Genomic DNA, 14080 nt, shown 5'->3' on the forward strand with positions numbered 1-14080 from the left:
TGACTGTTTTGCACGTAACTTAAGAAAGATCACTTACTTACGTATTTACCACAAAATATACAGGTAATGCAATGTAGTTCATACGTCCTTTGCTTTGCCAAACAGCGCTGCTAGTTGACAGAAGGGTAATAATCTTATTTGCAGCCAGACTGTCTTGAAACAAATTCAAATTCTTAAGTAGGGGGCAATTGTCACAGATCGTCAGTCCACTTGCATTATCAACAACGTTGCACTCGGAGATCTATGCATAATACTACCATTGCTTCCGCCTCAGCTCCAGGACGCTGCCTCTACTATAATACTCCTATCTATCTGACGGACAAAGACACATGATCACTGGCTTTCGGACGAAGGGTGGATGCATTTCCGAAACGGCTGAGTTAGTAAACTGTTGGTGTGGTGCCATAGTTAAAGTATGCAGTGCATTGCAAAATGGCGCTTTCCTAAACCTGCGCTGAGGCAACTGTAGTGCACCACAGGCTATAGATGACTGGGGTGAACGACACATGTGGAGATATATATGGGCAGATAGACATGTAAATTTTGAGCAAATGACTGCCCAAATGACCCTAGGGGCCATCTAGAGCGTCTCCTCAACGACCGTTCGCTCAATGTTGCTGAATATGGACCTCCACAGCAGTCACCTGGTTCACGCACTCATGCAGACTGCTGTTCATCAGCGACGAAGCCAGGAATTAGCACGTCAGCACCAAAAATTAACCACCAGTGAGTGGCGACAGGTGTCCTTTATAGATGAATCATGTTTTTTGCTTCATTCTACAGAAGGCTGTTGGAGTGTACGGCCCTGAAACAAACGTAGGGAGGATCGATGGCGGAGGAGGGGGCGTTATGATCAGCTGATGCTCTTCTCATTTTGGAAGCCCCATTGGATCAACACAAGTATGCATCTATCCTTCGGGATCATGTCGATCCCCAGAGGCGATTTGCTTTCCATTTGCACAGTGACATCTACCATCAGGACAACGAATCGTGCCACAGGTCGCAGTCTACGTGCGTGGTTCGAAGAACAACAGAGTGAGTTTACCGTATTCCTCAGGCCAACATACTCCCCGGATTTGAAATCAATCGAGGACCTGTGGGACCAACCCAATCGGGATGTTCACGGGGTAGATTCTCAACTGAGAAACGTAATGCAGCGGCCCACGGCATTAGGGTCGTCATGGGTCCACAAGGCTGAAGGTACCTACCAGAACCTCACTGACTCACTTCCCGCAAATCTCGTGAGGTCCGCACTGCACAGGGTGATTATTCAGGTTGTGACAGGTGGTCACATTAATGTGAGTGGACAGTGTATAAAGTAAAGTACACAGCACTGAATATTACATAATATATAAAACTAAATGCATCAGAACATAGCCAAGGATGTCGGATACAAATGTATCGCCGGCCGAAGTGGCCGTGCGGTTAAAGGCGCTGCAGTCTGGAACCGCAAGACCGCTACGGTCGCAGGTTCGAATCCTGCCTCGGGCATGGATGTTTGTGGTGTCCTTAGGTTAGTTAGGTTTAACTAGTTCTAAGTTCTAGGGGACTAATAACCTCAGCAGTTGAGTCCCATAGTGCTCAGAGCCATTTGAACCACAAATGTATCCCATCAAGTCCTATAAGCAATATGCGTACTGCAGTGCAGCACAAGATAGTAGTTTGGTAACATTCGTGTTGTTAATATAAGACAGCAAGGCCAATGCCAGTAGGTGGTGTTAGTGCTACAACCCAAACTCGTGCATTACATCTGGAACATTTGTCACATTCAGAATAAAATATACTTGCAGGCTTATTTAGGTAATAAACATTTCTTGGCAAAATATTTTTCAAAAGTCTTACAATTTTGTGTTGATTGAATGTGTAATTACAACTGACACACTGTATGAGTTTGAAATGGTTCAAATGGCTCTGAGCACTATGGGACTTTACATCGGAGGTCAACAGTCCCCTAAAACTTGGAACTACTTAAACCTCACTAACCCAACGACGTCACACACATTCATGCCCGAGGCAGAATTCGAACCGGCGACCGTAGCAGCCGCGTGGTCCCGGACTAAAGCGCCTAGTACCGCTCGGCCACCGCGGCCGGCTGTACGAGTTTGAATCAATTAAAAACTTCGTTAATATTGAAAAGTGCATCCATGACTGAGACATGTACTCGATCATGGGAAAAGTCATAAAAAATATAATTTCAACGGCAAATTATGTCCAGACTAATAGTGCTGCCGCTGACCTGTAGGTGTCAAGACACCCTCCCCATCAGGTAGCAGACACAATAGCCTACGTGAATTCGGATCGTAGCACGTCACCTGCTGGCGCTTGCCTGTCGGGTTCACATTAAAAACGCAAATTTTACCACCCTACTGCATTATTCTACGCCATAATATACAAATTGTGAATGGACACTGACAGGTTACTCTTTCAGTGTACTCAGGAATGTTCTGGTTCATTTTGTTCTGTATATGGTGTAACTGCAGCGAGAGTGGTCACAATTTATTTGTGATTTTTGTGTCGCTTCTTCGTAGAATACGTTCATAGCTACGAATGAAAAGTACAGTCTTACATATGTCCTGCAGTATTAATTATTTCTCGAGCGGGTGAAATGTATCTAGGAAATTGCACGATGTTGCCAATGGCAGATAGAGGTACAGTCACATTACTGATCATACCTAATTTCCGGTTTTAGTGCGAGAATATACCATGATTAAAATGCACTCACACACTGACGAGCTTCTCTATGAAGAACATTAAACTGACATTTGTGTAGCTTCGATGTGGTACTCACATGTACCACTTTCAGGTGAGTACTCACGTAGTCACGAATAACATACCACCTATTCATTTATTCCTTTATACGCCTCTTGATTTTAACTGCACCGGCAGATGATTACTTGCATTGGCGTAATTTTACGTTGCTAACATTGTTTATAAAAATGAATGTGTTGTTCTGACTTCGCTTTTTGTTTTCATAGTCTGCTATAAACGACGAATAATTGTGTTCTGTTGTCATATGTTATCATGTTGACTTACTCTACCGTCAGTCCTTGGTAGAACAACTTCATAACTACAAATTAAAAGCACAATATTATATGTGTTCTACAGTATTAATGGATTATTTTTATACTGTAGGATATAAATAATGTTGTGCTTTTCGTTGGTGACCATAATTTATTTTAGTTTATGTCTGACAAGATAGTGAAATTTTTACTCATCAGAAACAACAATGGAAAACATTAAAATCAAATTAAAAACACGGATTTTAAAAGTGATATTTCAGCTGCCTGTCAAAGTAAACTTTAAAATAAAGTTAAATTTCGTCTTTATACGTCGCTCAGAACATGTTAAGAGTCACGATCGTGAGACGTTTTTTCGTGCTAACTAAAAGGCGATGAATATGCACGTAAGACTACATAACCTCTACAAAACTTCTCCTCCCACTCCGAGCGCTACATACGCGTCTTGCCTGTGCCACTCCCAAACATGAAAGCAATATTATTTAGAATTATATGCTCTGCACGTACTGTTATTAATGCCAAGTGGAATATATATAAACGTTATAATATTTTATATAAGTAAGATATAATTTACAAGGAATATGCAAGCATCATAAAATAACTTAATAACAAACCGTTTTTTAAGGGGATGATTCCTAACGTCATTTTTTTCTTATTATGCTTCATAAAAGAAGAAAAAGCAGGATTTAAACGCTAAAAGATATCGAAACAATGCAATTTTCCCACATTAGGGAGCATATCGTAGAATGCTAAGTTGACTGTTGAAGGTGTACTTCTTCCGGCAGCAGGATGTGTACGTTGCTGCTTATTTGCATGGCGGCGTCGAGGCGACTGGGACAGGGACGCATAGGACCTCACTGCAGCCCAGCCAGCTCCAGATTCGTGGTTGTTGAAGTGGTTTATTTAGTAGGGTGGACAAGGACTTCGGCCGTGCAGCTGACTGTGACTCATACAGAGCGTTTCTAGTGGATGAGGATTCTCGATGTGCTGGTAAGCAGTCACTTAGTGAGTATGTAGTTTCCAGGAATACTGGGTACAAAGTTCACAGATTTCCTTATGGGTGCAAATATCACTGGACACAGTTTTCTTATACCAGTCTCGAAACGACCAGCTAATCCTAAACCAACTTGATTTCCAGAACAACGTTAATACATGCACAAAGTCGCATTGCGGACTTTATGTCACATCTACCGTGAGTTGATGGACATGGTGCCGTCAAATGGAGGTGGTGAAACAAGCGATGGTGTTGGTGGCAATGAGACGGTATTAGTCATGCTCTGTTCTTCGCCAAGAGTAGTGCACAGACTGGGCCTCAAGGCTCCATTCCACCGTACGAATATCCTTCAGCATTTATTAGTTGTTCATGTCGAGGCTTTTACAAACTAGTGAACATGAGTGCAGCACAGTTAAGAATATTTCCCGTGTGTTGTGCTGTTATTGCAGTTCCAAGTGTTCTTCACAGGTTGGACCATTTCTTTTTCCCCTTGTTTTTTACTTCTGTAACGCAAACGATTTAGCCAAAGATAATTTCCTGAAAACGAAAAACCTTAGCATCTTAAACTCTGAAAGGTCACCACCGGAGACGATTTGGACGTAACACCAACTGACATCAACCAGGTGATGAGGTTTATCAAAGGAACATACGACAAAGACATGGTAACATGCCTGTAAGATATCGCTTCACGATTCTTGTTTCAGCTCTATTAGATTAGTTGATAATTTATTGTGTGAGCTTGGTAATTTAACTGTAAGTTGAACATTATTAGATTACTCGCGTAAAGGAGTGAATATGGGGTGAACGGCAGTGTAGACTTTCACTGTGTCTCAAAAGTAGAGAACGGCAGGCTCCTTAGATGCACCTAGTTTTTGCATGAAGATCCTGTTTCCGGAAATACAACACATCATCAAAAAGTTTCCGTTCGAAGGCAACGCAGATCCCTTGCCTACATGTCTATGCTTATAAAATCGCATCACAGTTGCGCTGGGTAGCGCTACATGAACGCATCAAATGCAAGCTATGTGATCGCCCCTACACTACTGTGGCTCTAATTTTTTGCAACAGGCAACGTGCTGCCGGCCGTCATGCATTCCCCTGTGGGTAGTTGAGCGTGAAATTTGCCTTTTTATCTGCATATCAAAAAGAGACGCCTACTGGCGCTACTCTGGTCGCGTGAATAAATTCGTTGCTTTGCTCTCAAATATACGGACTATACAATCCAAAGCATCATCCCCGCCACCAGAAGTGGAGCGAATGATGTTAACTAGTGGAGTAGAACTGCTTGGTACCTGTACCAATCTAATGAATCGTAGTATGCATTTTATATGGCTTTAGTGGGGATTTTCTCATACATCCTCTCTTGACTAGATCAAATAAAAAATTTGTATCCACAACTTTCACTTACATTTAGAGGTCCCTAATTTCCTATAACTTTCACATGTTAGGTCATTCTTAAATAATAAATGTAACTAGCTACATTTTTAGGACATTGCTTCAGGCGTGATGAGTTTCCGTTGTGACCAGGTCAAGTATTAGATTCAAGAATATGAGAAATGCAGGGATGATAATGGATGAACAGTGTTCGCATGTTTTATAGTAGGATTAATTAGTGCGCAAGCGATTGAGATCTATTTTAACTTCTTCCAGGACAGTTATTGTTTCTTTACTCATGTTGACTGTATTATGTGATGAAACATTTTCATACCTTCCGTTTAATGCCAACATACACTTAATGGTAACTAAATATCTGTATTGTTTCACTAATGATAGTCCTGCGTAACGTGCTTCAGTATGTGAGAAGCACTTAATTTTTTTCATTGCGGAGCCCTTCGCAGAAACTAACCAGTCAATTTTCATGGCAGGTGTTTTGCCACTACTGACTTAGAAACAAACAATTTTGATGACTACCTCCGTCCAGGATTCTATCCTTTGGATTCCTCTGTATCCTATTATCAGGACGCCAAACTGAAGTGCATCTTACAGTGCAGAATTTTTACTGAATCTGTGTATTCCTTCCTTTTTGCATTTAAATTAACTGTGGCTTTGGGACAGCTGGCGTTGGGCATCTGAAGTCCGATTTTCTTGTATTTGTCTGTGCATGTGTTTGAAAGATAACTGGTAAAGCAGATTCTATAGGAGCCCGACAGACCGTGTCAAAATTGTCTGAGGGGGAGGGATCAATGTCAGTCCTGTCACCTGAGACCCATAAAACTGGACTAATTACAGAAAAAAGTGAGACTAGTGCATTTCGCAAAATGTAATCTACCACGACGCAGAGGACATCGAACTGTATAAATTCAATTCCAGTACAGATTCGTTATACAAGAACTTGCATGACGTGACGAAGACGGTTGGGAACAACATGTCTAGGCTGGATCAGGCTGAATTGGACTTAGACTGGTTGGAGAAGAAAGTGGTGACAGTGAATCCCTCGCTTTGTCTACATCTACATCTACATGATTACTCTGCAATTCACATTTAAGTGCTTGGCAGAGGGTTCATCCAACCACAATCATACTATCTCTCTACCATCCCACTGCCGAACAGCGCGCAGGAAAAACGAACACTTAAACCTTTCCGTTCGAGCTCTGAATTCTCTTATTTTATTGTAATGATCATTCCTACCTATGTAGGCTGGGCTCAACAAAATATTTTCGCATTCGGAAGAGAAAGTTGGTGACTGAAATTTCGTAAATAGATCTCGCCGCGAGGAAAAACGCCTTTGCTTTAATGACTTCCATCCCAACTCGCGTATCATATCTGCCCACTCTCTCCCCTATTACGTGATAATACAAAACGAGCTGCCCTTTTTTGCACCCTTTAGATGTCCTCCGTCAATCCCACCTGGTAAGGAACCCACACCGCGCAGCAATATTCTAACAGAGGACGAACGAGTGTAGTGTAAGCTGTCTCTTTAGTGGACTTGTAGCATCTTCTAAGTGTCCTGCCAATGAAACGCAACCTTTGGCTCGCCTTCTCCACAGTATTATCTATGTGGTCTTTCCAACAGAAGTTGTTCGTAATTTTAACACCCAGGTACTTAGCTGAATTGACAGCCTTGAGAATTGTACTATTTATCGAGTAATCGAATTCCAACGGATTTCTTTTGGAACGCATGTGGATCACCTCACACTTTTCGATATTTAGCGTCAACTGCCACATGCCACACCATACAGCAATCTTTTCTAAATCGCTTTGCAACTGATACAGGTCTTCGGATGACCTTACTAGACGGTAAATTACACCATCATCTGCGAACAACCTAAGAGAACTGCTCAGATTGTCACCCAGGTCATTTATATAGATCAGGAACAGCAGAGGTCCCAGGACGCTTCCCTGGGGAACACCTGATATCACTTCAATTGTACTCGATGATTTGCCGTCTATTACTACGAACTGCGATCTTCCTGACAGGAAATCACGAATCCAGTCGCACGACTGAGACGATACTCCACAGGCCCGCAGCTTGATTAGAAGTCGCTTGTGAGGAACGGTGTCAAAAGCTTTCCGGAAATCTAGAAATACGGAATCAACTTGAGACCCCCTGTCGATAGCGGCCATTACTTCGTGCGAATAAAGAGCTAGCTGCGTTGCACAAGAACGATGTTTTCTGAAACCATGCTGATTACGTATCAATAGATCGTCCCCTTCGAGGTGATTCATAATGCTTGAATACAATATATGCTCCAAAACCCTACTGCAAACCGACGTCAATGATATAGGTCTGTAGTTCGATGGATTACTCCTATTACCCTTCTTAAACACTGGTGCGACCTGCGCAATTTTCCAATCTGTAGGTACAGATCTATCGGTGAGCGAGCGGTTGTATATGATTGCCAAGTAGGGAGCTATTGCATCAGCGTAATCTGAAAGGAACCTAATCGGTATACAATCTGGACCTGAAGACTTGCCCGTATCAAGCGATTTGAGTTGCTTCGAACCCCTAAGGTATCTACTTCTAAGAAACTCATGCTAGCAGCTGTTCGTGTTTCAAATTCTGGAATATTCCATTCGTCTTCCCTGGTGAAGGAATTTCGGAAAACTGCGTTCAATAACTACGCTTTAGCGGCACAGTCGTCGGTAACAGTACCGTTGACAATTGTCGGAGGATACATGTTTTACAGGAGTCACGGAAGCAGCTCACTTCTCCGAAACCGAGGAATTTTTCACGATCTGTCGAGACATGGACAGATTAAACAGCAGACAATGTGTGACCGTGAATCATGGTGGTGATAGCGTCAGATGTAGAATGAATTCCGCAAGCACACAGCGAACAATGCAACTACGAAAGTTCGCAGTCGAGCGATGCATTTTCACTAGCGCAGGCACGTCCTATGGCAAGGGAGACAGATAATGTGTCGGTGACGTCCGTCACCGGGCAAGATTTCAATGACAAACATTTCTTTTCATTGTGAAAGTTCCTCACATACCCTGCAGGTGGATATTTGCACAAAAAACGTGGATCGGACAGTTCAAGGATAGCTAACCAAATTCCTGGACAATTCAGCGAAGTTAGAAGTTGTAAGCCGCCAATAAGTCGCGGAGTAATTGTGCAATTTCTGCTAATTTTTACAGGCTGCAGAGGGTTTTCAGCGTTTGAGACAGCAGTTACGAATCTGTATTAGTCAATCATGGGAAAGAATCGATCATCATCAAAGCCCGACAACAGTCAGATACGTGGTTCCTGATGTACTCGCCATACTTCAATACTATTGAAACAGAAATCAACAGGTTTGACTGAAACATGAGAGGGAAACGGTTACCGACAAGGACCAAATATATGTTCTGAACATGCTGAAATTTCACGAGGTCAGGGGCGAGATGGACGACGTCGTTGTGATGTAATTAGGTAATATTAGACATGAGAACTTCTAATTCTATGCTCCTAACCAATGAGTATTTATTTATGTAACATGTTTGATGATATATTATGGAAGGGTAGGGTGCTGGAGATAGATATGCCTCCCATAGCATCTGTGTTAATGATAAGGCTTAGCGTGATTTTGTGTTTAGATAGAAGTATCACGTTACTTGTGGCTGAAAATTCTGTTCATTAACGTTCTCATGGGAGAATATTGTATTATAAAATACATATTTGAACCATCAGCTGTTTTTATTTTAAACACAAATTCTACCAGTTTCGGTCTTGGACTATCTTCAAGAATGAAGGATTAAAAATGTTGAAGCCACCATAATGCACTAGTCATTACTTAGAATGTGTAGTGCATGCCATGAATGTAAATATATGAGACAGGACATTAAAAACAAACGTCCCAATTCTAAGTATTAAAATTCTAAATGTTAGAATTTTTACGTTTGTTTTTAAAGTCATGTTTGATATATTTATATCCATGGCATGATCTAAACATTTTATGTAATGACTAGTGCAATATGGTAGCTTAAATCATTTTAATCCTTCATTAAGGAAGATGATCCAAGACCGAAATTGGTAGAATTTGGGTTTAAAGTGAAAAAAGGTGATGGTTCAAATATAGATCTTATACATTACTTAACGGCTGTCGGCAGTCATCTAAAAAAACGTTTAATATTATATTACTGCGGACCGTTGGTGGAGTCATCAGTGAAGTGTATTTGCGTATTTATTTCTCTTTGCATGGGAAGTTTCACGCAAGCCGTTGAAATCAGACACAACTAGCAAAACCATAGGGTAAGACGTGAGTGTCTGAGCACGCTCGTGTTTTCACATTAACCTATCACTGTATATACGCATGGCTTGGTAATCCAGTTGTGCAAAAGTACGATGCCTGTTTTTTAAGTGTTGTAGATGAAGCGGTGCAGCAGCGTACTGCGAGAGATGTCGGTAAGAGGTGCTGACATATGTTTTTCTCTTTTGGTGATGTCGAGATGCGACGGAAAATGTAACAGAATTTGATGTGCCATGTCCCTTAAATTTTCTGAGGAAGATAGAGTGTCTCACGTCTGTGACATATTCACTTACAGCATGAGTATAGATTTCGCTGAGGTCTTTATTTGTGGAGACCTTACTTTCTCCCACTACCATTAAGTTTTAAAGGATGGGGCTGGTTTTACTGATGTATTAGATATAAATTTTATATATGTCGTACAAATGTGATATTTTTGATGATCCGAGTTGTCAAAGGACTCACTCAAGACTATCACCAGTAGCGAATAAATGAGTGCTGAGAGATCCAGATTTTGTTTTAGGAACTATGATTCTCTGTGCCTCCTGTGAACGCTTACTAGTTATGTCAGGGAGAATACGTTGCTGTAACTTTCGCCTCCCGTATGAACTTTCCGTGCTTAGCACAAATCTCGCCAACATAATCACTCAATCAAACAAATGGAAGAGCACCGGAAAATATGTATGTATTACAATGAAATGAATACCCCTAGCTGCATACAGGTGTTAATCTACGTCAACGGGGACAGTTGAAAATGTGTGCCCCGACCGAGACTCGAACCCGGGATTTCCTGCTTACAGGGCAGACGCAATATCCATCCAAGCCACCGAGGACACAGAGGATACTGTGACTGCAGGGACTTATCTCTGGCACGCCTACCGAGAGACCCCACATACCCAAATTAATGTCCCGCACTATAATCATAGTTCCCCTGCCCATTATACACATTACTCGCGGCTTTTTGCCGATTCTTGTAAGAGTTCGGACACTGTTTGTGCATCCGCACAGAAGAAGAAAATGTTCGAAAGAACAGATACCATCTTCATATATAAATATGTTTGTATATATAATATTTTTGGGGTAACGTTTTGAACTGAAAATGTCTTGTAATTAAGAAATATTACTGTGGGAACGATGTTTTGCATTACACTGATTTGTTGCTTAAGTAAGTTAATTATGGGGTTAAACGTTAAAGGTCTTTCTTGAATTACGCGATTACACAGGTTGGCTCTCTTTCTTTTAAGAATCATGCTTGACCAATAGGTTCCATATTAATATTACTATGTGGTGATGTGAAACTGTATGTGAGTACGAAACTTGCTGATTTTTATCGTTTCCGACTGTTGCAGAAAAGGAGATCTGTCCAGCCATGTGAGGGGTCTCTTTCCCAGCAGGTAGAATCTGGAGCCATCACAAAAGGAATCTGACTGGGCGCTTAAGTGATCCTCGGTCAGGGCGGGAAATCAAAGGAAATCGCAAGTACGTGGCTTATCTACATCTCTTTGTCGATCACGAAGACATGGATGTTGACATGCAGCTGCCTGCACGCCTTAAACCACCACAGAGATAACACTTTGGACCAGCGTCATTTTACACTACTCGGACAGGAGAGAGAGTACAACTCAAGATGTGAAAAACTCCTAAGTTACTGAGCAGATGTTTAGATGGAGAAATGTGGTTCGTAACTCATTGTTGTGTAAAGAGAAAATGTGGCAAAATCGACCATAAAAATGGGGCAACTTGTGCTCCAATTGTTGTCTGTTAGGGTATCTTTAACGAAAAATGTTTGTAACAGGATAATAAAAAGAGCTACTATACTCTAATATAAGGAGTATGTTTTCTTTCTTGTTATTTTTTGGTTGTTTTGCCGTGACATTATCATGTAGTTCGCTAAACAATGCTGCATACTTACTGAAAAGAATTTTTTCTTATGGAAGCACATTTAACTTCACATGACATTTAGTTAGATATTGTGGACACACAGACATCTGGAGGCCTCTTTTCGCAGTGGGAATAAGTATTCAGCTCAAACTGTGTTTTTTGTTACAAAGATAATTTTGCTTATATGTAGTTTTCCTGCAATACATTTACTGCTATAACGTCATAACATCAAAATAAATGAGGAAATCAACAAATTTTATGTTCCTGTACATTCTCATATATGAGAAACCCTAGCTGTAAGTTAAATTTTTCCTTGGACTTGGTAATAAGAGTTTTTATTCAGTTGGTGTAAGTCTTGTAATGATAAAGTTAGCATCAGTTTGACAAAGACGGACACTGGTCCACACCATCTGTATGTGATACCTCGATCTTTGCGTAACCACTCGTTCTAATTTCATTAACATTAAATCACTTAACTACGTATCGATGAAAGCAAGCCTGGAAGGTCAATACAGGCTGAGATGTTACACATGTCAGTTTCAGTTTTATATGGGGCTACATTTCTATACATCCATGTATTAGTGTTGCATATACAATTTTTAAGTGCAAAACATAACGTTCTGTAATTATTTTCCCATTTTTCATTTTGTTTCGTATGTCACGCAAGTAATTAGACGCCTAGTCTGTTCAAATAACATGTTGGATCCTTATCTTTATTTCTGTTTGGTTGTGCTGGTCCATTTTTTTTCGCGGATGATGAACGAATATTTCTATTTCCGACGGGGATATTATTCTTTTCCTTCAAAGAGGGACGAGGGGATAATTTAAAATGACTGTCACACCCCACTTCACTACTTTTACTTCGGCTTTGTTGAGAGTACTTGGTAATTTATTGATGAGATCTGTATGTTTGCTGAGAGTGAAAAGTTCTTAGATTCCTCGCAGGAAGAGAGATAGTTAGGGACGCACGGCAGTGTGCCATTTGGTTAGCAAAAGGCTTTCATTGTGTCTCAAAGGTAGGGAATGGCAGCCACCTGAGGTATGTACAATTCTCGCACAAAAGACATGTTTACTGGAATGTTATTGTGGTCAGTTCCTGGCGCTAATCCACCGCAAATGGCACGTTGCCACAGCCCGAGCGTGAATTTATGTTTCTGTCTGTGCATCTAAAAGAACTACCTACTGGCGTTACAACGGGTGAGTGAGAGAGTTCATTGCCTTCACTCCAATTTACTCACTGTTCAATCCAAAGTTTTACCTGTGCCACTAGATGTGGTGCAAATGATGCTAAACAATGGAGTATGACTATTTCGTACCAGAATCAACTTAGTGAATCATAATATGCTCATTTTTACAGCTTGAGTGGGAAGCTTATGTTGCTATACCCTGTCTTTACATGGATAAAGGACATTCTCATTCTTAACATATGCATCAGCATTCTGACACCCTTCCACGTGGAATCTGGGAGAGGTCGACAGTTCAGGAGGGATATCTTGGATTTGTTATCTTTTTGCTTCCAGGCTCTCCTCTCGTCCTGACTGGCATCCATTCGTTGTACCTGGAAAACTTAAATGCTGCTCAGACCGTAGTGCAATCCATCTTCTGAGCAACTCGTAGTTAACAAATTCTGTTAGACATGTTGTATGCTGAATTCTTTCTATTTTATACACTGAAGAGCGAAGTAAACAGGTATAGGTATTCGCATTCAAATACAGAGGTATGTAAATAGGCAGAATACGGAACTGTGGTCGGCAACGCCTTTATAAGACAACAAGTGTCGGGCGCAGTTGTTAGATCGGTTACTGCCCTACAATAGCAGGTAATCAAGATTTTAGTAAGTTTGAACGTGGTGTTATATTCGGCACGCGAGCAATGGCACACAACATATCCGAGGTAGCGATGAAGTGGGGATTTTCCCGTACGACCATTTCACGAACGTACAATGAATATCAGGAATGTGCTAAAACATCAAATCTCAGACATAGCTGCGGCAGGAAAACGATCCTGCAAGAAATGGACCAACGACGACTGAAGAGATAGATAGATAGTGACAGAAGTGCAACCCTTCCGAATATTACTGCAGATTTCAGTGCTGGGCCATAAAAAAACTGTCAAGGTGCCAAACATTCAACGAAACATCATCGATATGGGCTTTCGGAGTCGAAGGCCACTCATGTAGCCTTGATGACTGCACGACACAAAGCCAACCATTCAACGAAACATCATCGATATGGGCTTTCGGATGCTAAGGGCACTCATGTACCCTTGATGACTGCACGACGCTAAGCTTTACGTCTCGCCTGGACCCGTCAACTCCGACATTGGACTGTTCATGACTGGAAACATGTTGTCTGGTCGTTTCAAATAGCATCTAGCGGATGGACGTGTACGGGAATGTGGACAACCTCATGAATCCATGGACGGTCAGTGAATATCAACAGGGGACTGTTCAAGCTGGTAAGGCTCTATAATGGTGTGGAGCGTGCGTAGTTGGAGTGATATGGGACCCCTGATACGTCTAG

This window comes from Schistocerca nitens, chromosome 3, assembly GCF_023898315.1.
Source record: "Schistocerca nitens isolate TAMUIC-IGC-003100 chromosome 3, iqSchNite1.1, whole genome shotgun sequence".
Classification (NCBI taxonomy): Eukaryota; Metazoa; Arthropoda; class Insecta; order Orthoptera; family Acrididae; genus Schistocerca; species Schistocerca nitens.